This window comes from Amblyraja radiata, chromosome 10 (genome assembly GCF_010909765.2).
Source record: "Amblyraja radiata isolate CabotCenter1 chromosome 10, sAmbRad1.1.pri, whole genome shotgun sequence".
NCBI classification, from domain to species: domain Eukaryota; kingdom Metazoa; phylum Chordata; class Chondrichthyes; order Rajiformes; family Rajidae; genus Amblyraja; species Amblyraja radiata.
Window position 1 is genome coordinate 19479843 of NC_045965.1, and position 10916 is coordinate 19490758.

Below are 10916 nucleotides of genomic sequence, written 5' to 3' on the forward strand. Positions count from 1 at the left end.
ATGTTGGCCTTCATAACAAGAGGATTTCAGTATAGGAGTAGAGAGGTTCTTCTGCAGTTGTATTGGGCTCTGGTAAGACCACATCTGGAGTATTGTGTCCAGTTTTGGTCTCCTAATTGAAGGAAGGACATCCTTGTGATTGAGGCAGTGTAGCCTAGGTTCACGAGATTGATGGCGGGACTGTCATATGAGGAAAGATTGAAAAGACTAGGCTTGTATTCACTGGAGTTTAGAAGGATGAGAGGGGATCTTACAGAAACATATAAAATTATAAAAGGATTGCACAAGCTAGATGCAGGAAAGATGTTCCCAATGTTGGGCGAGTCCAGAACCAGGGGCCACAGTCTAAGAATAAAGGGGAGACTATTTGAGACTGAGGTGAGAAAAAACTTTTTCACCCAGAGAGTTGTGAATTTATGGAATTCCCTGCCACAGAGGGCAGTGGAGGCCAAATCACTGGATGGATTTAAGAGAGAGTTAGATAGAGCTCTAGGGGCTAGTGGAGTCAAGGGATATGGGGAGAAGGCAGGCACGGGTTATTGATTGGGGACGATCAGCCATGACCGCAATGAATGGCGGTGCTGGCTCAAAGGGCCGAATGGCCTCCTCCTGCACCTATCTTCTATGTTTCTATGTTTCTATGTAAGTGATAGGTGGATGCTGGTGTGATGAGGGTGGGGGGGAGAGATGCATAGAGTAAGTGACAAAGGCTCAAGGTGAAAAGGAGACAAAGATGTGTCAGATAAGGAAAGAAAACCAAGTTTGAGACTGAACCATTTTATCACCAACTAGAGAGCAGTCCTGACCTACTATCTACCTCATTGGAGACCCCCTAGATTACCTTTTTAATCTGACTTTATTGGACTTTATCTTGCACTAAATGTTATTCCCTTTAACCTGTGTCTGTACACTGTCGAAGGATTGATTGTAATCATATATAGTCTTTCCGCTGCCTGAACAGCACGCAACAAAAAAGCTTTTCACTGTGACAATAAACTAAAATAAACTACACTAAAGAGGAGGATTGAAAAAGAGGAGGGTGGAAGGAGTGGAGGGGAAAGAGGGAAGATAAAAAGGGGAGAGGGGGGCAGATTTGGTAGGGATCGGATAGGAGCATTAGGAGGCGCAAAAATGAATAGCATGACCGGGGTGGTAGGAGAGATAAGTGCATATATGGGGGGTGGGGGGAAGGGAGGATGTGACTCGGAAGGGAACAAAAGAGAAGGGGAATAGAGGGTATTGAAATTGGAGAATTCATTGTGCATATCGTTGAGTTGTTGCTACCCAAGTGGAATATATGGAGCTGTTGTTAAGAAACGCCAAGTTAAGAAACAGCAAGTGAGGAGTAAGAAATAAAATGAAGTGCTTTCTTCCAATGACTTTACCAAGGACAGCTTTTGAGGTAGAGAGAAAATTAAAATTAACATTCATTTCAAGGACCGTTGGGTCACCCGGCACAAATACCGTCGGGCCGCGTGGCAGGCCTGGCTCACCCGCCAAGGAACCGGGAAACCCGCCTGGAGAGGGAAGCCCGAAGAGGGAACGGCTGAGCCCGTACCCTATTCTCTCCAAGAGCCGGAGAGGAGGGTGGAGGGAGTCGGTGATGGTGGTGGTCGCAAGGACCAGGGCTCGGTAAGAGAAACTGGGGTCTTACCTTCTGTGCCCTCAATGTCGGTTACGGGAGGCACCCTCAGGACACAAAGGGTGAATGGTAGCAGGGTGAGGAGAGGGACAATAGTTCACTCGACGATTCGGATGGAAGCAACTTGCTGCAGATTGGGTTTTGAAAATTGTGTCAAAAGTGGCGACTCTTTATATGGGCTCAGTGGGCTAGTTTCATGCACTTTGTACTTGATCTGAATAGTGCTTATGTATAGTAGTAATTTACTGAACTATGTGCAAAATAAAAAATTAACTGTACCTCGGTACATATAGTGATAGAGTCATACAGCATGGAAACAGGCTATTCAGCCCAACTTGCCCATGACAACCAATGTGTCCCATCTACACTTGTCCCACCTGCCTGGGTTTGGCCCACATCCCTCTAAACCTGTCCTATCCATGTACACGTCAAAATGGTTCTTAAACGTTGCGATAGTGCCTGCCTCAACTCCCCACTCCGGCAGCTTGTTCCATAAACCCGCCATAAAAAAGTTACCCCTCAGGTTCCTATTAACCTGTTCAGTGCCACCCCCGAGTATACTTGGGTCATGGCCAATAGTGTAAACCAAAACTTGGCAGTGAACCAGTCAAACTATGTCCTCCGGTTCTCGATTGCCCTGCTCGGGGCAAGAGACTCTGTACATTTAACCGATCTATTCCTATCATGGTTTTGTACACCTCTATAAAATCACCCTTCATTCTCTTGTGGTGCATGTGATAATAAAGAACCATTGAGCCATATATTAATCATGTCACGTAAATAGAGTAACATGACCATTGTTGTGCGTTGCTTTTTCAAAGTACCAAAGAGTCTTGTTTCTTTCTCATTGTTTATTCTTTCCATTCTCTTCTCAGGATGCTGAGGTGAGAAAAATATCTTTGACATTATTGCTTAATACTTACATTTATATTATAAGAGCTGACTACCTAGAAGGATGAAAAACAAGGAGTCAAAGCCAGAAAGGCCATTTAATTCCACTGCCAAAGTGTACTTTCCAGCACGTGACTGCTATTGGAGTACAGATTCAAAGGCACATCTCTCTATAATATCTCATCAATGGAGTCATGGATTTTAATTGTTGATAGATTATCCCACCACAAAGGATGCCACAGCCAAACCCTTATCTGTCTTTGTCCAACATATAAGCTCATGTGCAGCTCATGTATTCCCTGCAGCTGTGTTTCGGAGTAGGAACCTTGGTTGGTATTTCCTCCTTTTATTTTAGGTAAACCGAGATTGGCTCATGTGCTTAAATAATACCATGGTTAAAATTATTCAAATCACTTTCCACAAGCAATGTGGAAATGCATCTTTCTTTGCAATGTTATTTTTTATAGCAGTATTGAAAAATGACAACCACCCACAAAGCATTTTTAATAATGCTTCTCAAACAGTGAACAGATCTTGTGCGTAGGAAGGAACAGCAGATACTGGTTTAAACCGAAGATAGACACAAAATGCTGGAGTAACTCAGTGGGACAAACAGCATCACTGGAGAAAAGGAATAGGTGAAGTTTCGGGTCGAGACTCTTTTTCAGATCTAATTAGTCTGAAATATTAACTCTATTTCCCTCTCCAATAATGCTGCTTGGCCTGCTAAGTATTTCCAGCTCTTACAACTTGTGTTACATTTCATTGGTGTCTTTTGCTGGTTTTAACCAAAAATAGACACAAAAAGCTGGAGTAACTCAACGGGACAGGCAGCATCTCTGGAGAGAAAGAATGGGTCATGTTTCGGGTCGAGACCCTTCTTCAAGCTGGTCTAAAGAAGGGTCTCGATCCGAAACGTCACCCATCCCTTCTCTCTAGAGATGCTGCCTGTCCCGCTGTTACTCCAGCTTTTTGTGTCTTTCTTCGGGAGTAGACTCTATCCTGCATAACTCGTTGAAAAAAGACACAAAATGTTGGGTTACTCTATGGGTCAGGCAGCATCGCTGGAGGACCTGGCCAGGTGACATTTCAGGTCGGGACCCTTCTTGAACGGTTGAGGAATTCCATAACGTAAAGCATAAAGTGGCATGGAACAAATATAAAGTAGCATAACATTAATATAATTGAAAATAGCAATTTGTTGATGTTTGATGCAAAGATTATGTGCTGATCCAAATTAATGATATCAAGAATATAATTGCAAGCCTTAGGAAATTCTTAAATCAGAACTTACTTCAGAAAGGAATTCATACTGTGCAGGCAGGAACTGCAGATGCTGGTTCAAACCGATGATAGATACAAAAAGCTGGAGTAACTCAGCAAGTCAGACAGCATGGGAATAGGAATAGTGTTGAGATCCTCTACAGACTGCAACTGTCTGAACCAACGTTAAAATTCACACTCTATAATGCACACTTGTTTTCTCACTTTTATATTTCAATGGTGCTTTATTGCCACGTGTACACTGTACAGTTAAATTTTTGATGTAGGGTCCTTGACCTGAAATGTTAGTTCTGTCTCTTTCTCCATTGTTGCCTAATCTGAGTATTTCCAGCACTTTTGGTTTTTGTCTCAGAATGGCTAACTGGATCAGTTTATAGAATTTGTTTCATTTTGGAAATTTTTGGAAGTGGGAAGGTTTACCATTAGCTTAATCATTATCTTGAATTATATGATTTACTTATTACTATATCAACTCGTCTCATTGATTAGGAACGCATAATAGTGCATGCAACATCAATATGTAGCAAACGATTAAGCATATTTGTGTAGGAGTCTCATTCAGTCAATGATCAAGTTAATCACCTTTTCTTGAAGCAACACCAGCACAATATGCACACTGGAGCAGAGGTCCAGTGAAATTGTTAAGTACCATGGATAGACTCCAATCACTGGTGTTGAAATAATGTAAAGGGTCAATGTTAACAAGGACCATCAAATACTGGGCCCACTACAGGGCCTGTCCCACTGTACGAGGTAATTCAAGAGCTCTCCCGAGTTTAAAAAAAAAATCAAACTTGTGGTAAGCAAGTAGAATGAACGTAGCGGGTACGTCGGAGCTTGGGACGTCTCTTAGGGGCTCGTAACGCTAACGGCAGATACTCGGGAAACACGGTAAGCTCGTGAAGACTCATGAAGATTTTTCAACATGTTGAAAGATGTCCATGAGAGCCCCGAGTACCTACGAGCGGCTATTACCATAATTCTCCGAGTTCGTATCAGGGGAAACTCGGGAGAACTCTTGAATTAGCTCGTACAGTGGGACAGGGCCGTAAGTCCAGCACGCTGAGGCCCTTCCTCAATCTAATGGGATTTTACAGTCTCTTATTTTCGCGACCAGATAGTTTACAGTGGAGCTCATTTTGCTCTCTTATACTGCTTGATACATAACAGTTTAGTTTAGCTTAGTGATACAGCGCGGAAACAGGCCCTTCGGCCCACCGGGTCTGCGCCGCACTGACCAGCGATCCCCGCACATTATTAATACTATCCTACACACACTAAGGACAATGCCTGTACGTCTTTGGAGTGTGGGAGGAAACCAAAGATCTTGGAGAAAACACATGCAGGTCACGGGGAGAACGTACAACCTCCGTACAGACAGCACCCGTAGTCGGGATCGAACCTGGGTCTCCGGCGCTGCAAGCGCTGTAAGGCAGCAACTCTACTGCTGCGCCACCGTGCCACCCCTTTAGATGGATCAATCAAACAGCTTCTGGATCAATCTGCCCTGTGGAGATGTGCAATGCAGTCTGTAACAATGTCAGTGCCTTCTACAATGCTGAGCGGGAGGAGCAGCATGCGTTTGATTCCCCCTTATTGCTATTAAGGTTTTCAAGTCAGATTTCTAAGGTGCAGTCATGCACAACTCGGGCTCATTTGATGAATCATTTTAAGCAATCACTGTGAAGGGGTTCTGAGATATTATGGATGTTCAGTATTACATGTTTATATTAATCAACAGACATTTTAAGTAACTGTCTTTTGCAAACACCATCGAAGGAGCAGTTGCTTGGTGTGAATACCAGTCTCAGCTGGTGCCACTCCTATGGCAGTGTGTGTGGGGCAGTAGGTGCAATTCTGAAAACATTGAGGGCTTTGACAGTGATTTCTCACTACTATTCCTTTCTTCTTCCCGCCCTCCCCCCACCCCCACATCAGTCTGAAGAAGGGTCCCGACCCGAAACGTCACCTATTCCTTCGCTCCATAGATGCTGCCTCACCCGCTGAGTTTCTCCAGCATTTTTGTCTAACTTTGACAGTGATGATATGAAGTCAGGATCCAAATCTCCTGTATCCCAGTCTGCCTATTAGTTATGCACTTCCTGAATTGGGGAGTCCTCATTCGATGTTTTCTTACAACACAGAAATCAGCCCATGAAATCAACGCATGCAGGCTCTCAGAGCAAACCCAATAAACCCATAACCTTCTTTATTTCCCTTTCCCCAACTTACTTCTCTCTTACACCAGCACTTGCCTGATTCTCCTTCTACCCACTTATATTACAGTAACCAACTAAACTACCCATCAACATGTCTTTGGGATACAGGAGGAAAATTGAATTCCCAGTGGATATCTACACAGTCGGAGGTTGAATGTGCAAATTCAATACAGATCCAGCAGATTTAAGTATCAAAACCGAACCACGAGAGCTGTGAGGCATCACCACGAGAGCTGTGAGGCATCACCACAACCTGCTGTGCCACTATGTCATCTCAAAATTAAAAGAGCATTCTGGTTGAGGCAGGGAAGACAAATAAAAGGACATATCTACAAGTGGCAAGGAAAAATACACCAGTAAAGCAGATCAGGGATAACTATATTTTATTCATAGTGTGAAGTAGGTCATCTATTTTCACTTCAACGTGTTGAAAACACAAATGAAGAAAATTGAATGGCCAATCCAATATTACCTCATCTATAAAACTTCTGATATATAAACATGTCATATATACCAGTAAAGCAGCTTTTGTTGAATATGTATACCACACCAATGAAAACCTTGGCAGAAAGTATTAACTGCAGGAATACTTGTTGCGATTAGTCATGAAAAAGAAGGCATCAGTTTTTGAGACGGCATATAAAGTAGTAGGTTTCCGAGGCAGTGCCACTTAAAACATTGAAATGAAGGGAACTGACAACTTTCATCCATGAAGAAGGCACATGGCACCTCTACTTCCATGACGTTTAAGGCGATTTGGTATTTCTCTAAATATTCCACAAAACCTTTATAGATGTACTAAAGGATGTATCCTGAAAAGGTGCATCATGGCATGGTTTGATAATTCTAATGAACAGAAACTCAAGAGGCTGCAGAGAGTGGTGATCATAGCCCAGTCCATCATGGGCACAGCTCTCTCCTCCATAGAAAATATCTACGTAAGACACTGCCTCAAGAAATCATCAAGGTATTCCACCATTCGTGCCGAGCCCCCTTCTCACTACTATCATCGGGCAGGTGGTACAGAAGCCTGAAGTCCCACAACACTAGGTTGAGTAACAGCTACTTTCCCACAACTATCCTGCACAACCCTAATTCCACCTCAACCACTGAACACCACCATCAATCAGTCCATCTCTTGCACTATCATGGGTGCCTTTTCATTTATCTTTATATTTTTGCACTAACGTCTTGTTTTATGCACATTCTTCTTTCTTTCAGCAATTTTTTTCTGTGATTTATATATAATTAGTTTTTTTGTGTTTGTCGGAGTCCATGTGCCTGTGATGCTACTGCTGGCAAGATGTTCCATTGTACCAGTACCTTACCATACTTGTGTCTTTGACAATAAACTCGACTTGACTTGACTTGGCTTAATGTGTTGCAGGCTTAGTCTTCCAATAAATGTTGATGGATGAACTATCATAATAATTATCATAGACTCAGCATCAAGAATAATTTGTTTGCACACTGGTTTTGTGGTTCCCAGGAGAGTGTTGAGGCCAACGTGAGTACCATTGACTATCCACAGATGGGGCAGGACTGGACCATCACTTTCAAAGAACCTTTACCTCAATCAACCTACAGGAGAACATTGAAACCATGTAGATTTTCATCATCGACGAGAGGCTTCACTATAGACGACCAATTTGGAAGAACCCACCATCAGCTGATTTCACCATCCAATCAGCTTGGAAAAAGGAATGGGAGTCCAAGGACGTCCCAAATAAACATCTGGTGTCAGACCCCACCCTACCGGTCCCTGGCACCAATCTCCCAAGGAAGCAGTGGACGACGCTGAATAGATTCAGGACTGGACATGGCCGCTGCTTGGCCAGCCTTCACAAATGGGGCAGCAGCCCAACCCCACGGTGTGCTTGGGGAGAGCAGCAAACAATGCAACACATCATTGAAGCATGCCCTCAACAAAGACTCAAAGGAGGACTTGTCACCCTTCATACAGCAGATCAAGAGGCAACTGCTTGGCTAAAGGACTTTGCATTCGCTAAATAAATAATGAAGGCAAACATCCAATTTGCCTTCTTCATCATCACCTTATCCACTGGTGCCACTTTCAGGGTTCTTTAGATGTACATTGTGATCCCTTTCTTGTTCAGTACTCACTCAGGCACTACCATTCATAGTATTTATCTTATCCTTAGTAATGTCCCAAAAACTTACCTCAACTTATCGGGAATAAATTCTGTTTGCCGTTTCCCTGCCCAATTTGCCAACTGATGAATATCATTCTCTTGTCTAAGACTACTTTCCAGTTGTGCATTGACGAGCAGCTGTGGAAGGAGGCAGCTGAGGAGGACCTTGGTAATAATATCCCATATTGCTGAGAGCAGGAAGATTCCACTGTAGTTTTGATAATCTTTTTTGAAGCTGTTCATGGTTACGACACCTCTGAAATCCACAGGAATGGATATGTGACCAAAGATCTTCCACACTGATTTTTTAGGCCCACAGCTGAATACCGTCTGTACCCAAGGTATTATTTTTAAGTTAGTGTGTGACTATTCCGACTTCTTATCAATTAGAAATGTGGCAGGCTGGACTGAATAGACTGTTGTAGATGGGATCATGGGTGCTCGCTTCAAGGACTGAGTTACACTCAAAGATCTCTTCAGTGTTTCCTTCCAAATTGACTTGTCCGCCAGTGTGGGACTTTGGGTATCTGGGCGATGGATGGCCTTTGCTGAAGATCGTGCTACTGAATATTGTGTCCCTTTCCAATCCTCATCTCTCGGTTACATAACTCTACCTCCCTCCAGGTTTAGCTCTGAGATGTTAGTATAAAGTCCCCCTCGCAGATTTGTATTTTATCATTACTCCAATGTAAATGCGTTTGCCTCCACCCCTTTACAATGAGGTTTTAGAAACCTCTGATCAGCAACCCCTACAGCATTTTTCTGGGATAGATAACTCTTATGTACTGTTACTTTTCCAACCACCATGGCTAATTAAACACTTATCGTTTCAATAAGTTCACAAATATCTACATTTTCAATCACACTGTTCAGCTGCAAAATGCAACAATTCATCATCACCTTAACCAAGATAAACATTTTTATTACTCTGGGCTAATGGACTGAATCGCGCTGATAATAACAGGTAGTTCTGAAGAAAACTATTAGTTATTGGGCATTCACACTTCAGGAAATCTGCTCAAATGTGCATGATAAAATGTGGAGGTGAGGTGCACCTGTTTTTAAATATCTAAAATATACTTTATCGGAGAGTGTTGAGGCCAACGTGAGTACCATTGACTATCCACAGATGGGGCAGGACTGGACCATCACTTTCAAAGAACCTTTACCTCAATCAACCTCATAACAAAACTCCATCCGATCCATCCATACACAAATTTACCCCTCACCCTTGCCACTCATGTGGCCCACTAGCATGGAAACCCTTCCCTAATTTTGAGGGGTGTCTCCACCACACCCTGTCCCCCCATGTCCAACAGCAGAAGAACCCTAGACTGTGGTCCTCCCTCACAGAGTCTTTTTTTTTTTCTTTTTTTTTTTTTTTTAATATAAATTTATTCAATTATTAAAAAATAATATTACACTACAATAAAACAAGCCAGAACCCACCACCATAATACAATACAAACATGTAATAAACTACTATACACCTATGATACAATCCTTATTGAGGATACATTCAACACCCTGCGGAGCCCAGCGGTCCCGGAACTCCCTCAGGGTGTCTCACAGAGTCTTGGCGTTGGCTGTACTGAGCTTCAGTGCGTCTCTCAGCACGTACTCCTGCAATCTGCAGCGGGCCAGTCGGCAACATTCCCCGGCGGACAACTTGCTCTGCTGGGAGGTCAACGAAGCTCGGGCAGACCAAAGAGCGTCTTTCACCGAGTTGATGACCTTGCCGCTTGCTCGTCCAGATCCCGAACAAGTCCTTCACATCCACACAGTTCCCTGCTCCCTCGACATAACGAGCTAGGAAGGTGAGGACATCCACGATGGGCACATGCGGGATAAACATGTGCACCGTGATCATCCCTTCATTCTGGGTGGGGAGGGTGAAGAGCGGCTGCAGCTTCAGCAGCGACAACGGAGCTTCGTTCCTCTTCTCCCGGAAGTCTTGCAGCAGCTTCTGCCATCCCGTTGGATAGTTGAAAGTGACATCGAAGTATACGTTACCCGATAAATCCTGGAGACGGTCCTGGGAAGTCCTGGTGTCCTCGGCCTCAAATTTGCAGGCCTCCAGTAAGACCTTCCTGACGAACAGGTCACATGAGATGGGAGTCCCCTCGCTGAGGTCCTTCATGCTCACTCATAGGGTATTGTGGATACCCTGTCCTCCCGCTCCATTTGCTGGCTCCATTCTGTCTGGATGAGGTGTTAGGTTGGTTACCCAACCAGCATGGATCCACCTCTAAGCCAGCAACTGACGGATTCCTGGTCACCAACGTGACCTCCAATTTAGATCAGTCCTAGATCCTCGATCTTCATCCTCGACTGATAAGAACAGTTACTACATTTGATCTTAGCCAAAAGGCAGAGAAGCGAGGTGCACCTTCTGCCCAATCTGCTGCTGTATCTACCATTAAGAGCAGCAGAGAGCAGAGAGGCTCTCAGGGCTGGGACCTCAGCTTTACACTAGGGACTGTGACCTACTGTGACTGGAACTGTGACCTACGAGGGGTTGGAAGCATTGTGATGGAGATTTCAAGAGTCAATAGTGTTTTCATTTTCATATGTACCGAAATGGTACAATGAAATCTTTACTTGATGTAACACAGCAGGCTTGCAAACACGGTACTCGGGAGATAAAATAATTAGCAAATATTTTTAAAAGTTACATACAGTAAATTTTAAAAATAAACAATTTGTGCAAAAAAAAGTGCACAAAAA

The 10916-nt window shown here is 43.6% G+C and overlaps 1 pseudogene; it reads right to left on the minus strand.

The window, feature by feature from the left end:
• Nucleotides 1–10402: 10402 nt before the first annotated feature.
• LOC116978178 lies at nt 10403–10572 on the minus strand (annotated as a pseudogene).
• Between the last annotated feature and the right edge of the window lie 344 nt (nt 10573–10916).